Here is a 12,404-nt window from a genome sequence, read left to right on the forward strand (position 1 = left end):
CTCTTGGCATTTGGGAGCATCAGATGGTTGAAGTAGAGCTGGACTTTAAGTCTTGTGTTCATTGTTATCAACCACTGTGGGGAAATTGTGAGAAGTGAGTATTAACCAACTCAAATCTGATTTGCTGCCCACCATTTTTTATGAGGACAAGATATTTTATTGGCCTTATATTTTTCTTTTTAGGTAAAACCAAATGGCAATAGTAAGAAAAATTTAACATTTTATTAAGGGGAAAAATTGTATGATTTGTCAGCAAAACACATATTTGGATAGTAACTGATACGATATCTTGAAACTTTTTTTCCTCCTTTGAGACTGTTTTCAACTTTCAGTTTTAACCATTAATTTTTAAAAAATTTTTCATTCTGCTTCAAGTGCAAGTTTACAAATCAAGTCAGTCTCTCACACAAAAACTTATATGCACCTTGCTACATACTCCCAATTGCTCTCCCCCTAATAAGACAGCCCGCTCCCTCCCTCCACTCTCTCTTTTTGTGTCCATTCTGCCAGCTTCTAACCCCTCTACCCTCTCATCTCCCCTCCAGACAGGAGATGCCAACGTAGTCTCAAGTGTCCACCTGATCCAAGAAGCTCACTCCTCCCCAGCAACCCTCTCCATCCCATTGTCCAGTCCAATCCCTGTCTAAAGTGTTGGCTTTGGGAATGGTACCTGTCCAGGGCCAACAGAAGGCCTGGGGGCCATGACCACCGGGGTCCTTCTAGTCTCCGTCAGACCATTAAGTCTGGTCTTTTTACAAGAATTTGGGATCTGCATCCCACTGCTCTCCTGCTACCTCAGGGGTTTTCTGTTGTGTTCCCTGTCACGGCAGTCATTGATTGTAGCCAGGCACCATCTAGTTCTTCTGGTCTCAGGCTGATGTAATCTCTGGTTTATGTGGCCCTTTCTGTCTTCTGGTCTTGTGATTATCTTCTGTCCTTGGTGCTCTTCACTCTCCTTTGGTTCAGGTGGGTTAAGACCAATTGATGCATCTTAGATGGCCACTTGCTAGCTTAACCTTTAATTTTTTATATATTTTTTTCTGATGTACATAAATTGCAATTTTGAAGATTTAATGTAAAAAAGTTTCCTCTCTTAACCTCTAACCTCCACCTGTCCAACAATGTTTGGAACATATTCTTCCAAATTTTTTTTTTACATATGTTTAATTTTTGAAAAAACTAAAAATGGACATGCATTTTATGTATTGCTTTGTAAATCATTTCTCATTTAATCTATGTCAGATCTTTTTACATCTGTACATAGATATCTACAGTATTTCTTTTAATGACTGCATTGCATAGGTCATTGCTATCCAAGAGAAATATGATATGAACATCAAATATGAGCCACCTATGTTACTTTGTATATTTCAGTAGCCACATTAAAAAGAGGCAGGTAAAATTAATTGTAATAACATATTTTATCTAGCCCAATATACCAAAAACATTATCATTTCAACATGTATTCAATATAGAAATTATTGAGATATTTTACTTTTTTCATATTAATCCAGTGTCTATATGTAACATATGAATTTGGACTAGCCACATTTTAACTACTCAGTAGCCACATGTGTTCATATTGAACAGCACAGATAGAGATGTACCATGAAACTATCTAACCAATTTCTCTATTGATGAACATTGGCTTTGTTTCCAATGTTTACTATTATGAACAATAAGATAAAGAACATCCTTTTGCACCTATCTTTGAATACTTGTAGAAATGATTCTACAGGATGAAGTCCTAGAATTATAAAATGCTGAGTCAAAGGGGCAGAACTTATCAAATTTTAATCAAGGTGATTGTATCAATTTACATTCTCACCAATAGAGTCTGAGAGTGTCCTTTCCTTACAAACTCCCCAGATGGGGTATTTTTATTCGTTATTTTTTGCCAGTCTGATTGGTGGAAAAATAAAATCATTGTTTTTAAGTAGTAAAATTAAAAATTGGAATTTCTCGTTCTGGAAATTGGCTGTTGAGCATGAATTTTTCTAACTTAATAAACCTGTCTTCATTTTTTGGTTTAATGGAACTCAGTACTAAGTCTTCACTCTGTGTATCCATGTTCCAGAGACTTCCCTCCTCTCGTGCTGTGCAGCTCCTCACAATTTACATCTGGGAACTGGCAGAGAAGCCCCTGTTCTTCTGCCCCACGGAGGAATGAGGGCGGTCCTCAAGCTTTTGGTTATATATGAGATATCCGGAAATTGATGTTGTTTGGTACAGACACTATCATTCAAAGTTTCCCGTTTTTATAAAAGATAACCAGAAACACACAAGGTAACTATTTGTCTTTTCTACGCCCCTACAATGTGAGAAGCATTTTTGCTATCAAGAAAGAACCCAAGGCTGAGTAATTTTATTAGGATTAAATGTAAATGAGAAGGCTTCAATTACCAAAATCAATTCCCTTTAATATCTTCTCACAGAACTTTAATTCTCAAATGCTTTATAGGGCCACTGTGAATACAGGGTAGTTTGAATAAAATGAATAGAATGTGGAAATAACCAACAACACGGGAAAGAAATTGAAGACAGAATCCAGGGAGGAAATACTGCCTCTGCTTAAGAGCAAAAATGAGAAAGATGCACAGTTACAGGGACAGAGTAGAAGTTTCTAATAGGTATGATTAGTCCTCTATGGACTTGCTCCCATCTTTCCCAGATTTCTACTCTTAACTGAGCTTCTTTTTAACTCTGACATTCTCCCCTCTTCTAACTATGTAGCAATTTAAGGATTTAAAAATGAATGATTTCATTTTGTTTTTTGTTTTATTTAGGCCATTCATTTTAGGCCCTGTGAATCCTACTGTCAACGTTTGTCACACCTGCAACACCTGGGATGAAGTTGCCCATGTGGCGAGAAGCAGCCTGTTGAAAACTCTGTTCAGTGGGGTGAAAGCTGAGCCTCCCTGGCTTTTCACCAACAACTGGAAGACTAGAAAAGGAGATACTCTCCTTGGATTTCTATGAAGAAAACTTAAATTATGCAAAACACGTTGCCAATAAGAATGCTCTGGATGAAGACAGAAAGTTTGGATAAAAGACAGCATCAAGGAAACTTGTGTAATTAAATTCAATACTTTATTGAACTGAATCTTTAACAAATACATTTATGAGAGTCATCATTTAAGAGAAAAGAAACTATGTTTCAGTCTTTAAAAAAAACTGTTATCATCAAGTTGATTTCAACTCATGGGGACACCATATGTTACAGCATAGAACTGCTCCATCTTTATAGAAGCAGATCACCGGGCCTGTCTTCTCTGGTTCCAAAGGGTGGGTTTGAACCACCCACCTTTAGGTGAGTCAGAACCAAACCCATTGCCAGTGGAGTCGATTAAGACTCATAGTGACTCTATAGGACAGAGTAGAACTGACTCATAGGGTTTGCAAGGCTGCAGTTTTTACAGAAGCAGACTGCCACATCTTTCTCCTTTCATGGGTGCAAACCACTGGCCTTTCAGTTAGCAGCCAAGCGCTTAATCACTACACCACCACGGATCCAGCACAAACCATTAGCACCGCCTATGGACTTGTTTCAGCCTTTAAGAGAATTGAACTCCTTTCTCCAAGTCTTTGGGTTTATTTGCTTTGGTGGCCTTGTGACCAAAAAACATTAAAAAAAAAAAAAAAACCAAGTCATTTAAATAAATAAAAAAGCAAATAAAATAAAATGAATTTCCCAGATTATTTGAGAAAAGATTAACATAAAGGTAAAATATGGAGAGAATATCGAAGCTGTCAAGGATTTCATCTTTCTTGGATGCACAACCAACACTCATGGAAGCAACAGTCAAGACATCAAACGACGCACTGCACTGGGCAAATCTGCTGCAAAAGATCTCTTTAAAGTGTTAAAAAGCAAAGATGTTACTTTGAGGACTAAGTTGTGCCTGACCCAAGCCATGGTATTTTCAATCACCTCGTACGCATATGAAAGTTGGACAATGAATAAGGAAGACCAAAGAAGAACTGACACATTTGAATTATGGTGTTGGTGAAGAATATTGAATGGACTGCCAGAAGAATGAACAAATCTGTCTTGAAAGAAGTACAGCCAGAATGCTCCTTAGAAGCAAAGATGGAGAGACTTCATCTCACATACTTTGGACATGTTATCAGGAGGGACCAATCCTGGGAGAAGGACATCATGCTTAGTAAAGTAGAGGGTCAGTGAAAAAGAGGAGGACCCTCAATGAGGTGGATTGACTCAGTAGCTACAAGAATGGGCTCAAGCATAATAATTGTGAGGATGGCGCAGGACTGGGCAGTATTTCGTTCTATTGTACACGGGGTTGCTATGAGTCAGAACCGACTCGATGGGACCTAGCAACAAAATATCACCTGCTTTTTAGCTTTAATTAATTACGGTTTTGAGTTGACTTTTCACCTCTCTTGGCAATCTGGAATTTCACTGGGACATTTGTTATTTTCCAAGTTTCCATACAAAAACCTGATACCAAATACCGCCAACTTACTTCCAGGTATCATCTCACAAATCGGTACATGGAAACATGGAAATATCTGGGAGATATTCTGAAGGTTGCCTCAGAATAAATTATTTGTTTCCAAAAATCATTTCACAACCATCTGAATCATGCCTCATGGATTAGAGTGGAGCCATATTTAACGTTTGCAAATCGCTCAATAACAAGAAGAAATAAATAAATTATCCAGGCTATTGAAATGTCCGGTTTTGCCACAACTGTTTTCAATTTTTGGAATCAACTGTTTTCTTTTCTATTAGGGAGCATTAGCAGCCACTGATAATGAAATCCAGGGCCTACCAGAAATAGACCAGAGGACATTTCCTGACTCACTCGCATAGCAACAATTCATCGGCCCTGAGGATAAATGAAGTGTGACTGCAGAGTATTGTGAGTGATTAGGTTTCTCCACAGAACAGAACTCTTACATACAAATGAATGCTGTTCCCTTCAGGCGAGTCCTCGGGAAACCTGTGTGCCTTTTCCAGTGATGTGATTGGTCTGGAAGCACTTTGGATTTCCCTTCTGGGGAGAATGTTCTTTTGAACACACTTAATGGTGACAAATCAAGTTCTTTGAAGATGAGTTTGGTTTTTGGAAATGGCAGTATGCATTCATAGGGGACATCTGTTGTTTCTGTGTACCCAGAATCCTTTTTGCTCACTTCTGGTTGGAGAGACTGCATTTCTTCTATTGTTCATTCTATCTCTGAAGGCCCTCAAGAGTTTTAAAAAAGTCTTGGGAAATGGTCATATTTTGATAACTGAACCCATATTTCCCTTGGGCGACTACTCCTCCCTGACTAGGTTGAGTTGTTTAGGTGGGTTGGCTCGACCACTAGTTCCAGAGGGGCAGCTAGGTGACTCGGACCTGACCACAGCGATTGATTCAGGGATAACACATGACTAAGGCAACACTAAGGCACTGCATTCTGGAACTTGGGTTTGACTGTTGGGAAGAATGTTTCTCATTCTGCTATAATATAAGCATGAGGCTTCTGGCTGCCGTCTTGCTGCTACAAGTGGAAAAAAAAAGCCTGCCTAAAAATGGAGCCAACACAAAAGAAAGGAGAGATGACACACACACACACATATATTTATTTACCTAATGAGAGAGATCAAGTGCTGATTTGTGCCCCTGTATTCAGATGTACTTGGAACAAAAACTAACTTGGGACTTGTTCACGTCATGAGCCAGTAAATGCCGTTTTTGAGTAGGGCTTCTCTTTTGTAACCAAGTGAGTCCTGATAACTCTAGTAGAGCAGAGCCAGGTTGTGTGAATGAATGAGCTCATCAGATGAGGAGTAAGGCACCAAGGCGTTCATGACAAATTTCTACTTGAGAAACCTTCACTGAGTACATGCTAAGTATTAGACTTAATACTTGACATGCTGAGATGAAAATGCAAGTTCAGGATGTACTTTCTATGTTTTCTGCCTACAAGAGTCTGCTCTTCTTCCATTGCTCACATCAACAGGGATATCATTCTGAAGGAGTTTGTGACAAGAATGTCTTCGTCAAAGACGGCTCTCGTGAACATTGTCACAGCTCTCTTGAGCATTGTCAGAGCATGTTATTAATTTCCCATGGTGACTAATATTGAAGAAGATAACAGTTATTTAAGGTTATGAATTCTTTTTTTTTTTTTTAATAGAATTCTGTTTTCCCTCTTTAGCCATTCCTCATGTGAAACATGAGACCACAGGAATTTCTATGTAGGCAAGACAGGACAGGATGGTTAACACATAAAAAAAATTATTTCAAAGTTTGGAATGACCCTGACCTATGTAAGACTTTACACTGGGGTGGGACAAGCAGGGAATGGGGGTAAATGTTAACCCTGTCGCCAGTTCTAAATCTAGTTTTCTCAACAGCATTTCTGTCCCATTGTCATGGATCCTTTTCATGTCAGCTTTTTTGGTCCAACCTTAGGATGGAGCCCTGGTGGTGTAGCAGTTAAGAGGTAGTTGCTAACGAAAAGGTCGGCAATTCAAATCCACCAGTCGCTCCTTGGAAACACCATGGGGCAGTTCTGAAACCAGAGGTTTCTTGTCTTGTCCTAGTAGCCTATTGAAATAAGACGGATGCCACACCACCAGCTGCAAGGGAAACGGAAAGTAGAAATTTATTGTTTGCACAAACAAGGAGCAATGTGGGACCTAGCAGCCAAAGGCCACGTGCTTCCAGCTCCAGGGGAGCTTGGAGCTTTTATGCCCTCCAGTCCCCAGGGGGTGGGATTGGTGCCCAAAATCCAACACCCCTTCCCTCTGATGTCCATATTTGGAGATCAGGTGCTGAGTCATTTGCAAAGGAAGGGAACTATTGTTTTGCACATGGCCTCTCTGGTGCAGCTGTGTGCGGGAGAACATCTTCTTCTCCTGTGACGTTCAGGTCAGGGTTCAAGTTCTGGGCCACAGTTCCTCAGGTCCCGCGTGTATGCTGAGATCCTGGTTTGTGCATGCCCGGGATTTCGGCGCCAAATTCAAACCGCCTTTGGGGCCCACGCAGCATGGTTGGGCCAAGCCGCAGTTACAAACAGCGGCTTGGAGGGCTGCCAGAGGGCAACTGTGGCAGAGTGAGAGGACACCTTGGAGGTGGCTTCAGTTCTACTCTGTCCTATATGGTCGCTCCGAGTTGGAATGCCTCAATGGCAATAGGTTGGGTTTTTTTTTTTTTGGTTGGTTAGGATGGAGAGGGCCTGGGCTGTACTGCCCAGTAAAGAATGTGTGGGGTAGCTTTGGGCCAAACCAACCCACCAAACCCACTGCCATCGAGTCTATTCTGACTCATAATGACGCTATAGGACAGAGTAGAACTGCCCCATAGGGTTTCCAAGGCTGTAAATCTCTATGGAAGCAGACTGCCACATCTTTACACCTTTCTTCTGCAGAGTGGCTGGTGGGTTCGAACCACTGACCTTTAAGGTTAGCAGCCGAGCGCTTTAACCACTGCACCACCTGGGCTCCTTAGCTTTAGGCCAGGAGATCTCATATTGAAGTGCAATTAGAAACACCTAATGAAATGATAAAGCATCTGAGAGACATCATGGTCAAATCCTTTCTGCTGCACCAAACCCGAGGCGCAACATGGCAAATCTGCGATTTACTGTCAGGTTGTAAACCATTTCTTGGTAACCAGGAGGCCATTAGAAAAAGAGAACTAATAGCTAATATGGATTGCTCCATAAACATCACACCCTGCCCATCAGAGTCTGAACACACTTTAACACATGAAAAGTAGCTTTTGTTACTTACAAGAAGCGGACAGTATATAACAGATGAGCAGTCCCCTGGCTCAAATGCTGTCCAGGCAGAGATAACGACTTCCACACACAACCCATGTTGCATTGTGGGTGAGAGGCTTAAATGGGACAGTTACATGGCAGGCCATCCCCCCTGGCTTCTGGAAACTGTTCCAGTGAAACTCTTCCACACCTGGCCTCCACCTGGCATAGTGGCTGAAGGACATAGTAGTAGTCTACATTCTACTTGTCTCCCCCTGGCCAGGTAGGCCCAGGTAGGGACTGTAAGCTTAATACAATGTGTGCCCTACTTGCACCATAGCTGAGGAGACAAAAAAACTTCCTCTCCCCAGCCTATGTGACAAATTGTATCTTCTTAACCCTGCTACCAAACATTCTACTGTATCATTCCCCCCTGACTTCTTGAGGGGAGAAGTGGTCAGTCCAGAGTTGTATCTTTTTAACCCTGCTAACAAGCATCAGGCCTTGGTGAGGAGGTGGTGGTGGTGGTGGTTTGTTCTGAGGCCTAAAAAAGTCAGCAGGTGGAGGAATGAAGAAAACCATGGTCACCTGGCTTGTCTAAAGGATTACCTCCTCACAGCACCCATATTCCCAAACCCTTTCCAGCTTTGGTCAGCAGGTCTAGGTGTGGCCTGGGAGCTTGCATTTTTAACCAAGTACTTCAGGTAATTCTGATACAGATCGTTCATGTACTGTATTTCAGAAAGACAGTCCTGGACCCTGGGGCAGACTCTGGCTCTCTTGCTCATGAGGGGTGTGTATGTGTTTGTGTTTTACCTGCTTTGGTCTGGGCTCCAAGAGAACCTCTTGCCCAAGTGAAAGTATTTGGTCCTACCTAGATCAAAAGAGCTGACATTTGAGTTTGAGGCCAAGACCAAGTGGAGAATAGCTCCCATTTGTTAGGCCATGGGTGTCTTAGCCAATACTTCCTAGGTGAACCTGGGGTTCTCAAACTTGCTCCACACTGGAACTACCTAGGGAGCTTTAAAAAACTACTAATGACTGGGCCCCATTCCGAAGAGTCCGATTTAATTGGTCTGGATGCTGTCTTGCTATTTGGAATTTTTAAAAGCTCCCCAGGTGCTTCAAATGTGTGGCCAAAGTTTAGAACCACTATGGTAGGGAAAAGCTTTTGGTTTTCCTGTAGCCTTGCCTGAAAACAATCTTAAGTTAGCCCTTTAACATGATGGGCACTATAGAAGAAATTCTGACATTTGCATTCTGCAAGGCAGAGCAAATAAAAACATCAACAATATAGGAGATGATATCTTAAATATGTTTACCTATGAATACAGTCAAGGATAATGAAAATATCCTCAGTCAATGGCAAGAAAGGCATGGCAGTATAAAATTCAGAATTATCTACAGCATCTCAGCTAGAGATAAAGTCAATTACAAGAATACTTCAGTCTTCAAAAGCTTTCCCTAAAGAAACAGGAAAGTGTTAAACCTTGATGCTTTTTTCTCTTTTCTCCCGAGGCCTAGATAATCAGATTCACATTTGATACAAGTACTGAGCTTCAGCAATAGCTATGGTTTGATTCATTTCATTTTCTAGAAGTAGGTGGATGGGTTTAACAGCAAAAATATGAGTAGGCTATAGCTTTTGAACAAATGGACAATTGAATTTTGAACAGTAGATGAACAGGCTATATTATATCTGTATGTTCACACGTTTAGTGACTAGTTTGTTTTAAGCTTTTTTTTTCTCATAGTAACATGTTGTGTTTAGGTTTTGTGAAAGTTAAACTATTGTCATAATACAGTGCAATTCTGTGTCTAAGGATGACGCGATTTGTCTTAGGAATAGGATACATAGGCTACACCTGAGTTAAGTTGACTCCTGGCTGTGGAGTCTAAATTAAGAGTTCTCAACCTTGGGTCCACCTATAGGTAGACTTGGGGAGGGGGGGGTCCTAGGGTAACCCATAGGTAGACTTTGGGGGGGGTCCTCATATTCTATGAAATTGTGTAATTTTGAATGTCTATTCAAGACACCGAAGGTCTGTTTTTCTGAGAAGAAATCCATAGTTTTTATCAAATTCTTAAAGGGTTTATAGGCAAAAAGGGTAGAGCCCAATGTCCCAAATATTCAGAGAATTGTCTACCTAAGACCACTTTAACACAGTGTGTAATTGAGAAAAAGATACAAAAAAGGAAGAAAAATAACCGTTTTCACCCTTCAACCCCACTCTTCCCAAGGTCAAGATTATAGATATTTGCATAATGTTCTGAAGGCCATTATGTCTTAGTCAAAATCGATTTGCTATTAAATGAGAATTAAGGAGACCCACAATGGTAACAATTCTGACTTTTGTTTCTTTTGCTGTGGCTTCCATACCATTCCAGGAAGTGTGGGGTTGTTTTGACCAGACTGGGAAAATTGGTAGTGGCCAAAAGAGAACCTCTCTTTCAGTTTACGGAGTGGGTACAGTTTTCTAAATGTAGCTCACCAAGTGAATCACTATTGTTCCATCTGATTCCTGTTCCTACTTCTAGTTAGATGATACTAGTTTGTGGTGTAGTGGTTAAGTGCTGTAGCTACTAACCAAGAGGTCGGCAGTTGGAATCCACCAGGTGCTCCTTGGAAATTTTATGGGGCAATTCTACTCTGTCCTATTGGGTCGCTTTGAGACAGAATCGGCTTGACGGCAGTGGGTTTGGCTTTTTTGTTTTGTTTTGTTTTAGTTTGTGGTAGTCATAGTCAAAGGCTGCCAGTGCAGTAAAGAGATGTACCTAATTTTAATGACACTCAACATGGGAAACTCTGGCTTTTTCAACACAATAATGAAATGGGTATTGACTTTATGAAACCAAACCGAAACCCAAACCCACTGCCGTCAAATCGATTCCAACTCATAGCGACCCTATGGGACAGAGTAGAACTGCCCCATAGGGTTTCCAAGGCTGTAAATCGTTATGGAAGCAAATGCCACATCTTTCTCCTGTGGAACAGCTAGTGGGTTCACGCCACTGACCTTTCTGTTAGCAGCCAAGTACTTTACCACTGCACCACCAGGGCTCCTTAACTTTATAAAAAATTTGCTTTAGTTGCCTTAATTTTAAAATCTATTCAAATTACAAAAATTAATTCTAATCCCTTTCTGGGAATATAGGGGGATTAAGTTCTAGGTGACATTTAGGCTCATAATGGGTAGAGCATGATTTTTTTTTTAAATAATGTTTTTAAATAAAGTTTATTTATAATTACATACTATTGCCCTTTGAAGCTATTTGAGTTGGGTAGATACGTAGCTAAATTTTTCCCTGTGAAAAATGTAATAGTGTGAAGTTAATTTTTTTAATCACCAAGGCTAATTATAAAATACATGATCTATAATATAAAAAAAAAAAATAGTAACCCAAAAAAACCCAAACCCAGTGCATCGAGTTGATTCCGACTCATAGCGACTCTATAGTAATGGCACAAAGGTTAATAGCTTCCCTGCTAACTGAAAGGTTGGTGGTTTGAACCCACCCAGTGGCTCAACGGGAGAAAGACTTGATGATCTGCTCCTGTAAAGATTACAGCCTAGAAAACCATATGGGGCAGTTCTCTTCTGTCACATAGGTTGCTATGAGTGAGTCAAAAGTTGGCTCAATGGCACCTGACAACAACGTTATATAGTAGTTTTTATGAGGATGTAAGGAGTGAGTTACCTCTGTACATATTTAGATATGAGGCTAAAATATATTTTTATATAATGGCTTTGGCTTTTTTTAGGAGAGTTAGTTCGCATTTCTATAAACAACAAAAAATGGCAACTTTAATTTTTATTTAAAATTAAGAAAAATGTTTTCTTTAATTTGAATTGTTGGACTAATTTCAGAATCATCCTTTTTGTGCTATAGATGTAGAAATACCTATGAACATTTAAAATTGATATTGCTGCCATTTTTAAAACTGAGTGACCAGGAATTAACTAAAATTTAGTTTTGTGTTTATTGTTGATTTCCTAATCAGTTGATTAACCTAAGCCATTTTCAAATGGAGGTGGAAATATTATCCCTTCTTTAAAGATTACAGAAATCTAAACTTAATAATGACACTACATTTGATCTGTTGGTTTATTGTCTTGAACAACAACAAAGATAGCTAAAGATTCCTTCTCTAGCTCCTGAGAAACTATTCAAATGCAAGCACTGTTTGTTACATGCTAATGATTTTTCAAAATGTCTTAAGCTTTAAAAACCCCTGCAGTTTTTTCAGTTATAGATATGTGTCTGTAGGGGCAAAAATGAAAACAAATCAGTTCCAATGATCTATATACAAATTAAAATGAACATGATTGATTGCAGGACTCGTAAAAATTGGGTATTGATTCTTCTCGAGGAATAAGAGTGAGGTGACATTTATCCCCATTACAGAAAAGTGTGAATTAAAAAAAATATATATTAATTCATGGTATTTAAGTGTTATTAAGTTTATCTAGTGTTCTCATACTATTACCACTTCAAGATTTCTGATTATTCAATATCCAGATAAAATCCCCACTGTAGTTTTGGATAATACCTAGTAGAACATAAGCTATCACTTAGCTTACAAAGTTTAGGAAGAGACATTGACCCTTGTATGTTTTTAAAAACAATCTATATTTATTTAATCCCAGTATTGTTAAAATTGCTATCATGCTTCTTTCCTCAGT

The sequence above is a fragment of the Loxodonta africana genome, chromosome 2 (assembly GCF_030014295.1).
Source record: "Loxodonta africana isolate mLoxAfr1 chromosome 2, mLoxAfr1.hap2, whole genome shotgun sequence".
In the NCBI taxonomy this organism is placed as follows: Eukaryota; Metazoa; Chordata; class Mammalia; order Proboscidea; family Elephantidae; genus Loxodonta; species Loxodonta africana.